The following is a 14,292-nucleotide window of genomic DNA, read 5'->3' on the forward strand; positions in this document are numbered from 1 at the left end:
TTATTCATTAATGGAAAGTTTGTTCGTCTTCTAGAGTTCAGGCAATTATAAATGATGTACTCACTGCTTGGGTAAAAGCTGCACTTTGTGAAAAATCAGCCCTTCAACTCCCCATACCTGGTCCTTCAAACCACACCACACTAGTGTTCCCACAAAAACAGCAATTATTGGTAAATTACAGCCATGGTTTCATATGTGCATAACCTTGTTATAAACTAATGGGGGCAAAAGGGGGGCCTGAATCCCCTCTGCTGTAAGTTGTGTGCTAGCGCACAAGAATTGTCCGGTAATGTTCCATTATACAATACTTTGTGGGAATAGGAGGGAGCTGTAGACACATTCATTCTAATTAAAACACCTACAAATGTTTTAGTTAGACACTTTGGTTTGGGGCGTTCACAGTATTTGTGTTTCTCACTTGATATTTTTACCCTTATAGCTCCAGAACTGCCAGCAGCACAATTCAATGCATGTCTCTATGGAGTTGCAAGGGTTAAATGATATCTGGGGGCACCAGGCATATCTGAAATCAGGCCCACACTATGACTCCATCAAATAATGACAGCTAGTCCATGAGATCACACTGGTATCAGCAAAGAAGTCATCAGGATAAAGGACCAATTTTGTGAAGTGTATGATCGCTAAGATCTCTCTGAACATCTGCAGAAAATACAGGAGATGGAAAAATAGGAGTTGGAACTGGTACTTTAGCTTACTCTGAAATTTCTTTATTACCTTTTTCTCAATATCATAGTATTTCCCATGTTCTGTCTTTTGCTCAAGGTATACCTCTCCCTCATAATCACTCAAGAAGGCAAATTAGTACTGACTTCCCCAGCATACAACGTCATGAACACAAAAGAGCCTCAATTTTAATAACCATTACCTAAAATGCTGTTTTAAAGGAGCAGTATATCCCTTTTTAGCATATCTAATTATCTACCTTGCAAGGACCAAATATGGAGTAGCTTCAGTTTCCACATTTTCCACAAAAAAACCCATAGATTTTTTTAGTGAAACAATAGGCAAAAAATATGTTCAGCATTTCATTGTTATAAGGGATACTGCCCCTGTAAAAAAGAACACATCAAATCCTACATTTAAATGTCAATTTGTGCTGTAGATTGCACTGGATCCATTGCATCCATGCAGGATTGGTTTACATTAACTGCTTTCCTCTGAAAAATGTATGGAATATTTAAATAGCAAAACTGTCCTTTTTCAGTTGTGCCATTTGGAGGTCCCCTGTTTATGGCTCTTGTGATTACTAATTGTAAAGAAAACCTTGACCCGCACCCAACCCTAACGCAGTGCGCTCCCCTCTTTGTATATCTTTGGCCACCCCGCTGTGATGTCACGAAAGGGGCAGGGCCTGCACAAGTATATAAAAATTCATGCACAAAGGCAGTAGTGGGGCAGAAGAAGGCTGTGGGCGGAGAGAAAGGAGGCTAAAGTTCAGCTCGAACTTGCCCATGGCCTGAGGATGTACTGCGGAAGTCGGCCCGAACCCGCCCGGGTCGGACTGCACACTACTAATGGAAGTCTACATGTGTTAATGGTACATGCTTATTTGAGTCACAATGATTCTTGCTGCCAAAAATGAGTATGAATAGCAAGGGTTCGCCACTTACAACAATCCAACAGTCCTGTGTGTGTTGGTCTTCCATGTGCATTCACATGCATATAGCTGCGCACACATCACAGCAGTCTGCATTCATCAAGGTGTGTACATCTTCATGGCTGGCTTGGTACTTTCCACAGCATGGCTACTAGGTGAAATGCAGTTAGCGCTAAGGAAAGTTCTCTACTGTGCATGTTCTTACCCATGCCGGTCCAAGGAATAATTTGGAGTAGGGAAATAATGGTGGTGGAGCTCTCTTCGATAAAGGATCTAAAGTCAGGGGGTGTTAAAAGAAGAGACAAACCAGCCAGGGTAAATAAAAAAGTATTGATTTTGGTCACAAGATTGGGAATTGCCAAACAATTTGCCAGACGGCAGTGTTAGGCTTTCCTCAGTTAAATAGATAACGTTAAAATCCCCCCTTTCCGTCTTCAAGTTGTACAAGTGAACTTGGTTCCCCCCCAAAGCATTTAGAAATACATTTAATTCATTTTTTCATTATTAAGTTGCAGCGAGTATGTTTTAGTGGGCATGTATTCATTTATATCAATAGTAGCAGCCAATGTATGAGGTACCTCACCCACTGACTCTCATCAAAAATGCCCTCCAGTGGCCAAATTGCTGTTGTCATTTAGCATAATGAGAAATGGATTTATTGTCATAATTAGGAAAGCTGCTGTTATAAAACATCAATGAACAAATTGGTCCCAGATATATAGCCTGTCCTGGGACTCAAAAGCTGAAAACCACAAAATCTGTCATGTTTCTCATTTTCTCTTTTTTATTGTCTCTGTTTATTGTTTCCTCTATATCCAGTTCTCACTAGGTCTGTCACTGGCTCTTCCTATACTAATTGCATGTTTGTGCCCTAGGCCGCTTATATTGCGCTAATGAATTCTCACCCTCCAGAGCTGTTTCTCTTTTTTTCACACTGAATACCGATAGAAACCTGGGTAAAATAAATTTAATTACAAAGCTTATTTTTTTTCCAGACAGCCAGATTAAAGATAGCCAAGCAGAATGCTCAGGATCATCATAGCCAGGAAGTGTACCAAGAAGAGATGCACATTTTGAGACACAAGTAAGTACTCAAAGTAAATAGACTTAGGGGCAAATTTACTTACCTCCAAAATTGCGCCAGCGACGGCTTCGCTGACATCGCAACACTTCGCCAGTCGTAGATTTGCCATGACAACACTAATCCACTGAAATCCAATTTTGCTTCCAGGGCGCCAAACGCTGGTGAAGTTGTGCTAGCGTTACTGCGGCAAGCAAAGCGAAGTTGCGATAGCGTTGCCTTATTTACATACGGCAGGAAGTTAAAGTTGAATGGACGTTGTGTAATGTATTGCAGCCAATACGTTACACTACACAAGCCCAGAGAACCTTAATAAAATAAAAAAGAGTTGTTATAATGCCCTACACATGTGCCCACTGTATAGTTTATGTGCCATATGTTAGGAAACGTAGGGAGAAGCCGGTACAAGAGGGGGGGGGGGGTTGTGGGTGCACTCCTAAGGCCATATAAAAAAATATTTGAATATAATAATCCCCTGTCTAAAAAAAGAAAAACAGGGTTTTGTGTTACAAAGTTATGATCATAAAATTGGTAAGCCGCCATATCACGTCAAGCTAAACCCCATACGGCGGTCCCTAACCTGTTTACCTGTGATCAAAATATAAAACCTTGGTTTCAATCTGTGGACTAGATCCTCCCCAGCCACCTGCATATGCGGCTTTTGATGGGGAGACTGCCCAGACCAACGCCCATTTAAAAAAAAAAAATGTGATTGTGAAGAGACTATAATAAAGACAAAGTAAAGTTGTATATATAAGTGCACACTTGTGTTTGTATGTGTGGGAGTATAAGTATAAGTACAGGTTTGGGTATAGATGTAGAAGGAGATGAAAAAGGAAAAGCTAAATGTGGAGTGTAATAGGTGTAATGTGTGTGGGTCTGTGCAAGTGTCACCTAGTGATAAGTGCAGCAAATATAATGGGCGTTGGTAATAAAAAGGCTAAAGCCTCCCCAGCCGCTAGCATTTGTGGCTTTTAAGGGAGAGAAGTTGCCCAAAGCAAGGGTTAATAAAAAAACAGAAGCCGGGTACCCCCCGAAAAAAATTCTGATCTTTTGCAGCCTATCACCCTGTAAAAAGTAAAAGACGCCAGCGTTTTTTGGGACTATTGCACTTGGTCTAGTCTGAGGTGGCGAAGGCAAGTCTGGCACAAGAGATAACGTTCAGTCAAATCTCAATCTTAGTTAATTAGCGTAGTTACGTTGATTCACCAGATCGCAACTTTGCCTGGCAGAATGGAAGGGTGCGAAGGTACTGCTAGAGTCTATCTCCTTCGCTAGCGAAGTTACACCAGCGCCCGTTATTAAATCGTTAAAGTTCCGAAATGACGTCACACTGGCGAATTTTTGCCAGCGTTAGTCACTTCTCCCTTTAGTAAATTTCCCCCATAGAGTGAAGCAAAGCCTTACATTACATTTTCTTAGCTTGTCTAGTGATGAGGTGTGCTAAAGGTCCTTGTATGAAGATATGATTATATGCCATCCTTAAAGGAGGACTAAAGCTTAACTAAAGAAGTAGCTAGAAATGTTGTACATTATGTTTTGAGTTTCTGTACCAGCCCAAGGCAACCATAGCCCTTTAGCAGTAAGGATCTGTGTCTCAAAAAATGCCCCAGTAGTTCCCCATCTTCTTTTCTGCTGATTCACTGCACATGCTCTGAGCTGCTTTCACTTATTGAGCTTAATATACAGTACATATAGAATATAAATGTCACAATATAAGGCTGATTAGTAATTAATACATATAAATACTACATGGCAGCACAGAAACCAGTGCAACTATCATCAGCATTTAATAATCAGCCTTGTAGCATCAGCTTATATTACAGACCAGTCTACTTTTCTGTTTGATAATTTGCAACGATCCCTAAGCTTAGCTTCTCAACAGCTGCTAAGAGCCCACTGAGCATGCGAGTGTCTCAGACACTTTCCAAGATGGTGACCCCCTGTGACAAGTTTGAAGTCCTGGATCATTGCTGCTATTGAGAAGCTCAAACTTTAGGCTGGTGCAATAAGAGAAGTAAAATATGGCATTTTTAACCATGTTCATACTTTAAAGGAGATTTGAGATCTGTGGTTCTAAGTGAATAGGTGCTAACATTAAAAATGAGAGGAACTTATTGTATCGCACTTAAAGGAGAACTGAACCCTCAAAATTAATATGTCTAGAAATGCCATGTTTTATATATTCAGTGTCGGACTGGCCCGACCCTCAATGGGCCCCCGCCGGGCTAGACCCCTCTCCTGATCAGATTGAACAAACAAAAAAGTTTTATTTAGGCGCCACGCAGCACCATTCATACAGGCTTTCGCCTCCTCGGCGCATCACTATAGGGGGCGGGGAAGTCGGAGGGGGCCCTGGACAGTAATCCCGGTGGGCCCCGGCCCCCCAGTCTGACCCTGTATGTATTGAACTTTTTGAACCAGCCTAGAGGATCTCTATAGTTGTAATGATCCAGGCCTTCAAAGTTGTCACAGGATTTTGTTAGGAGTGCCATTGACACACACATGCTCAGTGTGCTTTGAGCAGTTGTTGAGAAGCGAAGCTTAGGAGTCTTCACAAATCAGCAAGCAGATAACAAAGCTGACCTGTTATATAAGATGATGCTACAGGGCTAATTGTACTGATTTCTGAGCTGGCATGTACCAATAATTATTTTTTTAATAATCAGCCTCAGAGAGAGTTACATTGTTACATTTATATGATGTATATTCAGGAGTCAGTCCCTAAGCTCAGTAAATGCCAGCAGCACAGAGCATGTATAGTAAATGATCAAAAATTCACTGAGATTTATTTCTAGGACTCCCTGTTAATTTCAGATTGACAAAAACAGACATTATATAAAAAAACAAAAAGAGTGTATTAGTGCTTTATTGCAAGGAACAACATTTCAGCTGAACCACTAGCCATTCTCAATGTGATCATGGCAGTTGTTCAGTGAAAACATTGGTCCTTGGAAAAATATTTCAGTGATTAAAAGACCCATGACGTATGCCTCTCTTTTCAGTTTGCATACTTATTGATATTCAGACTGCACCCAGGCCCAGCGACCCAATTATACATTAATTCCTACATGTACTTTTGTATATTTTGTATATTTTGTATATTTTGTATATACAGTATAGCAACCAAATCAAAACAAATATGTATGCAACCGATATCTGAAAATATCATATGCTTTACACTGCTTATGCCTGCTCAACTGCAATGTACAAGTGATAGCTAAGCAGTGTAGTAAAATAAATAAAGTAAGTAAAAAAAGTGGAATTTGTTGTTGATCTTTGAAAAGTGAGAGTGATGGAAGTAAATTTGAAAACCTATTAGGTATACTTTTAATATCACTTAAGTTCATTCACAGATATATTGCTTCCGTCCCAGCTCAGTGTTCAGGACATATATTACATTTGGAATCCACAGAAGGGAAACCAATTTTTTAGGGCTGTACAGTATATATGTTTTTTTACTTATACAATCATACCAAATGTTAATTTGGATTATATTATTAAAGTAAAATGATTTCATGATGTGAATGATCAATATCATTTCCATGTGTCCCTCTAAAGCATCTAGAAATATAATTGATATGATACCATTAAAGGAACAGTAACAGCAAAAACCGAAAGTGTATCAAAGTAATTAACATGTAATGTAGTGTTGACCTACACTGGTAAAACTTGTGTGTTTACTTAAGAAACACTACTAAGTTTATAGAAAAACACTGCTGTGTAGCCATGGGGGCAGCCAGGAGAAAAGACACAGGATACACAGCAGACAACAGATAAAGCACTATTGTATTCTGCTATGTAACCTGTGCCTTTTTTCTTTTTTTCCAACTTAAATGGCTGCCCCCGTGGCTAAACAGCAGCTTATTTATGTAAACTGCAGTAGCATTTCTGAAGCAAACAGGTCAGTTTTACCTGTGCAGGGTAACAGTTTATCATATTTTTATTACTTTAAAGCACTTTAATTTTTTGGTGTTACTGTTCCTTTAAGTATAATAAAGGGACTGTGCCATAATCATATTCTATGAAGGTTTGTCGTTCATAGAGGCCTCCGTTGTTCTAATGTTAGCTGGCTACATCATTCATGTTCTCTTCACATACCCCTATGGTAGTCAAAATCCCCTTTAAAAGATGCTAGTAAGAGGTATTCGTAGGTACAGTTGTGTTCAGAATAATAGCGATGTGTTTAAAAAATGAAGAAAGCTCAAAATCTTTATAATAGCTGCACATTGTATTCCAAATCAAAACATGAAAAAACCATAACATAAGGACATAACCAAAGCTTAACTAAAGAAGTAGGCTAGAAATGTTGTACATTATATTTTGGGCTTCTGTACCAGCCCAGGGCAACCACAGCCCTTTAGCAGCTCCTCATCTTCTTTTCTGCTGATTCACTGCACATGCTCTGTACTGCTGTCACTTACTGAGCTTAGGGACCCACTCACAATATACAGTACACATAGAATAGAAATGTCACAATATAAGGTATGATTCATAATTAATACAAATAATTACTACATGGCAGAACAGAAACTAGTGCAACTAGCATCAGAATTTAATAATCAGCCTTGTAGCATCAGTTACAGGCCAACCTAATTTTCTGCTTGATAATTTGCGACGACCCCTAAGCTTAGCTTCTCAACAGCTGCTCAGAGCCCACTAAGCATGTGAGTGTTGCAGACACTTTCCAAAATGGTGACCCCCTGTGACAAGTTTGAAGTCCTGGATCATTGAAACTTTAGGCTGGTGCAATAAGGTCATTATATAAAATATGGCCTTTTTAGCCATATTCATTTTTAGGATTTAAATACATTTAAATACATTTGACTAAGTTTTGTTCAAAGTTTTGTTCAAATCAACTTACAGAAACAATAATGGGGCTTGCGAAAAAAACCACCCCTGTACAACTAGGGTGGAGTAGACAGGAAGTGACGGTGAAAGGGTTTTATAGTAGTTCATGTGAGACTTTTCCATGTTGATATATATCTTATGTGACACCTAGACCTGTAGGGGTAGCTGGGTCAGTGTCTTGCTGTCACTTTCCACAGTCTTTTAGGGTAAACAAAGCAGTCACAGAATTTGCTCTCTTAAAGACAAGTGCCTGCAGTTAAAAGCCTTGTATCAGAGTGTTGGCTAAACACAGCTGGTAGCCTAACTGTAGTAACAGCAAAAACAACCTAAGTTATTACAATGATTGGTAACCAGTACCTTTTCTATTGTATTGCTGTGTAGCTCCTTCTCTGTTTCCCTGAAGTGGGAGAATTCCCTCTCAAAAAGCACAGTCAGGTACTTCAGCTGCAGAAATTATCTTGCAGCCCTGGTATATATCAATTATTGGAATTTTGGAACATGGAGCAGATTTATAATAGTCAGAGGTCTTTTTGCCATGTGATGAGGTGAATGCCTTATGTGATGAGTGAATGCATCAGGTCACGCAAGCTCAAGCTTACTAAATTTCTTAGTAACCTCAATATTTGGCCAATTTAGTACCAGTGAAGGTCTGGTCAGGTAAAAATAAAACCAAGCATTAAAGCCTGGTAGTAAAGTACATATTCCCTTTCATATTCCTATTTACTGTTTTTTCCCCCTAATAATTAACATTTTTCGGAGCCAGGACTGGAACTCCTTTTCTTGAAAGTCTTATAGTCATCAATTACTTAAATGGAAAGAAAAGGCCACAAACGCCTGGGGTGTGTGTAGTTATTAATAATATCTGCCATTAGAAAAAAGGTTTTTTTGTTTTATTGTGAAAATGTCAGAATGTGATGCAAGTGAAAATACAAACCATATATCTGGAGGGTGTTAACCTGTTCAGCTCTGGGCAGGCCAATAAAATACAAATATACGCTGGGGTTTAATTATTCAGGGCTGGTTTTGGAAAAAGTAAGGAAACATGAACACCCTTTTATTTAAACTGCATTTACTAGTTTGGAATGGTGGTGAGTTCATAGCTGGAAAAGAAAGGTGAAATTGACTATATACTAACATTTGAGGGAAAACAGATTAGACATGTACTGTGAAACCTCAAAGTTACATTTAATGTTTTCCTGCATTCTACACTGTTTTTCTGTGGTACCACCAACATATAACACATTTAACAAATTTCCCTAATTTTATATTTTCCTGCTTTTTACCCCATTTTTCTGGTCCCAGGAAAAAAACATAAAATGGGGGTTCTGATGTATTTTTATGCACAATAAAGTGCTAAAGTTATCTGGTATCAACCTTTTTAATGCTTATAAGGGGTTATTTTAAGGGGGCATTTTTCCTTATGTTCAACATGGGCCAAATGCTCTTTTCATGGAAAAAATAAATATTTGTATGATCACGGACTTATGGAACATGCTTTTACTGTTAAGAGTTAGATTACCCTGGACAACATACTTTATTTTGATTCTTCTATCTCACTTATCTTTGTGCCCATAAAATTCATGTTTATGAGTCAACATCCATGGCACCAGGATTGTTTTGCAGAAACAGCGTCAGGCAGTGTGCTAATTACGTTTTTTATGTTGTTTAACTCGATTTCCTGTGATACAAGATAATATCATTAACTACTCTATACAGTATACAGTATCTGGCTTCAATATCATCTACAATTCAATTTCATTAGAAGTATTGTATTGTTAGCCTTCTAGTGATATATCTTGCTTTGTTTTTTATTGTGTTTTTCCTCTTTTTTTATCTCACATTTATATTGTTTTTCCTTTTGTCTACGAAAACATAAACATACATAAAAATGTATGCTTCAAAAAAAAAGTACATTTATTCATCCATTTCCTAGCTTCTTCCGTATCTCTTCTCCTGTTTACCATCACACCCTTTTATAGCATCTTGCTTTCTATATTGCCACTAAAACAATCTATCAAACAATGTACATACCACACTGTTGGATGCCAGAAGATGCTAGTTGAAGTTTTGTTATGTTTGCATTTTCAATACAGTTTAATACATTTTTTTACACTAAGAGGTATGAATTTGGTAATCCTTTTCCTAAGGAAGTTGTGCTTGAAGCAACCTAAGCTAGTTTAAGGGTTAGATGGCCTTTTAGCACATACAAATGTAAAAGGTCATAGGTATTAATACCATGTTGGGACTTTGATTATGAAGGATTTTTCTCCTTGGTTAAATAGGATTTATTTGAGGAAAATGTTGAACCTGTTAGATGTGTCTTTCTTCAACCTCAGTTAATGTTTAACTATGTACTAGCTGCATATATAGGAGATTCTAATATTGAAAATTAACTTGTGATGAGATACGAATACAGCTTATTGTTAACTCCTCTGAACTTACATTACCCGATTTTATTTTGTGACCAATGGGTACATTTATCTGATCCAAGGAGAATTTATATAAACATGAATGCAGTTAACCACATCCTAGAGAGCTTGGTAGGTAAAGGCTCACCTACCCCATCATGTACCAGAGATCAGAGATATAGTAAATCCAAGAGGATATTGTAACAGTCTGGCGTCTCATTGCTGCCAGAATTTTAACAATAGAATAAATAGTTTATTTTTCCATAAAGCATTCATCACTTACATCAATACAGTGATTCATAAACATGAAATACTCCAATTTATGCTGGCCTCACACCAACCCTATTTTCTCAATTTCACAACCTTTTTAGCCGTCTTATACCTCCTGGGTAAACCCTTCACAGAAGCGAAAGGCAAGAGTTCCATCAATTGGTTCGTGTTTAAAGCTCGGGGAACCGAGGTCCGGAAAAGTTTTTTTTAAACCTGATATTTCATGTCATCTTCTCACTGCTTTGGGACACAGAAAACTGTGAACAGATTATGTTTTCCGTGGCTAAGTTATTGCCTTCCTGTCTCAGTAGACAAAAGATTAGAAACGTATGAATTATGTTGACTGAACTTTTAAGACATTGCTCTCCACCTCTAAATCTGTAGCACCATGAAATAGTAGCAGAATTGTAAAAGGCAGTTTCTTCTGCCCAGTTGTGTTATGAAATTCATAATTACAAGAATTTTTACGTGGTTTATTTCTATAATAGTTTGTCACTGTCAATAATGTAAATGTTAGCGTGCACAGATTTGTCCTCAAAATATACTATGATAAGGACAAGCGACCCTTGATTTGTTATTCATTCACAGATGCAGTATAAAGGATTGCTATGTTTGATACATGGTAACAAGAGTCTTCTCGTTTACAATACACAAACTAAACAACCTGTTTTATGATAAAAATCAGAAATAAATTATTCTGATTGCAGTCTTTTGCACAAAAGTAGTTGTGTGACTTCCAGTGTTTCACTCTATGCATATCACCATCTCAAAAGACAAATTGGAGGAAGACCAAAATCACTGACTATCCTGTTTTACATTAAAGCTTCTACATATTCCTCTATTTCTGGTCCCAAACAATGAGATTTGAGCAGACTAGTGTTTTTAAGATACAGAATACCTTGCTTTCTATGGGTTACTGTATTATTGCAAATTTGGAGTTATTTTAGAAACAATGACAACTGTGGATCTTTGTGGAAGAGTATTTTTTTTCAAAAATTTTCAAAAATTGCTTTGCGTTATTATATATTAATCTACGCAAGGAGCACCAATAATTCTGAACCACACTTTGTCTTTTTTATGTTTAATTATATGGGTTCATATAGTCAGTCTTGTGGTGAAGAGTAGTGATGAGCGAATTTTTTTCACCAGGCATGGATTCGCCAAGACAAAAAAGTTGACGAGACAATAGAAAAAGTTGCCTCAAGAAAAAACAGCAACTGACTTTAATTCATTTGGAGTGAAAAAAAAAACGTGAAAAAAAACACCCATTAATTTAGAAAAATGTGTTGCATGTAAAAAATTTGTCGCCTATTGACTTTAATTAGTTTTGCAAATTTTTTAGTAGTTTAGCAATTTTTTTGCTAAAGGGAAACAGGACAGACAGGGGAGAGGTGCAGGTGGGTAGCTGAGGAGAGGGGACTGGAACAGGGCTGGCTGCTGGGGAGAGGGGTCAGGAACGATACAGGTGGCTGGGGAGAGGGGACGGTAGCGGGGCGGGCAGCTGGGGAACAGAGAAAGAAATGGAGCAGGCTGCCGGTTACTAGTTTCTACAACTAAAGAGAAAACAAACCCTGCAGTCCAGGCCCCCCTGTTCCCAGCCCCCCTGCCACCAGGGGGTCTTCTTCTTCTACAGTGCATAAAAAAATTAAAAACAGTTGGAAATTGTGTCAATGTCTAAGTCACAGTAAAAGTCAATTCAAAGCTGAACAACCCCCTTTAACCTAAATGCCTTCATTCACTCAGATTCTGAATTAGTTTTACCGATCTTTCTCCTAGTTTATTACATAGGTCAGGGTTGTTTTACACTTTCATTATTTCTTGTACATTTTAAGAAACAATAAAGCAGACTTTTGCAATCCATAACTACATCAGAACAAGAGAGGATAGTAACAATATAATTGTACAGAGTAACTAATGGAAATAACATGATCTCATTCATTATGTTAATAATTTATATCCATTCCACACTAACAACGCCAGATGCAAGCATATTGGTTTTCAGCAGCAAACACATTGAAGTTGGCACAAACATAAAATTGCTCCAAAAATACACATGCACATTAAATTATATTATAAAAACAAATAATCCAATTTCTGAAAGCCCTTACAGTAATTAGGTCTCTAACAGGAAGGCAGAGTATAATCTAACAAATAACAAAGATAGAGTTGGTAACCATTTGTGACATTGTTTTAAAACTTGGTGGCACTAACAGCTACAGATACACTACTACTAACCCATTAGTGTATTGTTTTTTATCAATCAAGGGCAACCCAAGGCCATCCAGAGATTTGAAAATCACAGGCTTACAAACCTTCCTGGACTGGCCGGGAAGTAGCAGGGGTGAAATTCTGTTTATGTTTATTTTGAAATATAATACCTTTATGTTTGCTGTAACCCACAAGGGGGTAGCACAGTGTGCCCACAGTTGTGCTGGGGTAGTGGGGGTACCATATATGTAGACATTAGGAAATGGATATACGCTGATGGAAAAAATGGACCTTGTACAAAATTTGGCATTTTTGAAAGCTTAAACTGTTATTATGTCATTTTCTACAGTGGCACTGAAGGTACCATAGCACATAAGAGGAAAACACTATTTGTGGACATTAGTAAAGAGAATCTTCCTGGCAAATGGTATTAGGGCAGATAAAGAACAAAATACAATGTAAAATAATAGCTGAGCCAGGTTAGAGAGAAGACAAATACAGACACTTTTCGGTGCAGGAAAAAACAAAATCCATCTTTATTTATAAGTATTCTGCTGACTGTGTGCAGGACACAGAGGCAGGGCAGAAAATCAATACCAACACATTTTAAATCTATTAAAATGTAAAATCTCAATATATACATGAGATTGCTTATCTGGAAACCCAGGGTTGGATCTCAGCCTTGGGCACCCCAAGGCCACAGGGCCCACTTGTACAGAGCTGTAGAATATGTTGGAGCTTTATAAATATGTGATGATAATAATAAAGATACCAGTGTCCATCAGTTATGCCCTGACTTCTTGTTCATAAATTAGTAATTGTGAGCACATTTTGTACGGTTTATCCTCCTGATAAAAGTATCTGCCATGACCCTAGGTAGTGCTATAAAACAACTGTTGCTGACAACAAGTATTTGCTGTCTACAGATAACTTGTACAGTAGCACCAACTACAGATAAGCTGCTGACAATGATGTTTAAATGCAATAAGTTTGAATAAAGTGGACCTTTCTGACTATATGAGCCCTATAACATCGTTTCTGACCCTTCAACATAGGATTTGTGATCATTTGACACTTGATGCTGAATATACATCCGTTTAAATAAGTGGAAGTTCTGCACCTATCTAATGTAAAAATCCGCTAAGTATTTGAATAAAACATTCTCTGATTATTCAGTCGCTGCTGTTAGGGTTTTCTGTTTATAAACCCTTAAGCTAAGTATGAGATCTGAGCATTGGATACAGCAGCCCTTACTTCAGGGCCATTGGATTAGCTTCCAGTTGCATGTTCCTGACACATGTGACCCTTGCATTCCACTCTAATATGGAACATCCCCAAGTTCAGAGCATGTGCCACACTTAAGTCATCTACATACTGGGGCTCTATTGGCCAGACAGTCACAAAGCGATAGAGCCCTCTGTTTCTCCTTGTTCATGAGTCTTGCCCTGGGGCCAAGGAAGCTCTGTCTGGAAAGTATAAAGGGCACAACACTGATGTTTTCTTATGTTTTTCCCTCTCATGCTTTACCGATAAAAATATTGAGGGACTTGCTGCCTGGAATGATTTCACTGTTAAATAATTTGCCATGCCCATTACAGTAAAGCATGAAGATATAAAGCAGCGTTTACGTCAAGAGTTATACACACCCCTCCATTAAGGGATGATGGCAGATATATTATAATCAAGTGTCATTGTATAAATAACAATATATGGGCAGATTATTCTGAATATGAGATTAGCATTCACTACAGAAAAATTCACCCACTTTGTAATATGCCACTCAGCTCATGCAATCAAAATTATCTAGTGCTCACTGGACAGAGATAGCCAATAACACATATCCAGGGGTGTAGCAA

The sequence above is a fragment of the Xenopus laevis genome, chromosome 1S (genome assembly GCF_017654675.1).
Source record: "Xenopus laevis strain J_2021 chromosome 1S, Xenopus_laevis_v10.1, whole genome shotgun sequence".
Classification (NCBI taxonomy): domain Eukaryota; kingdom Metazoa; phylum Chordata; class Amphibia; order Anura; family Pipidae; genus Xenopus; species Xenopus laevis.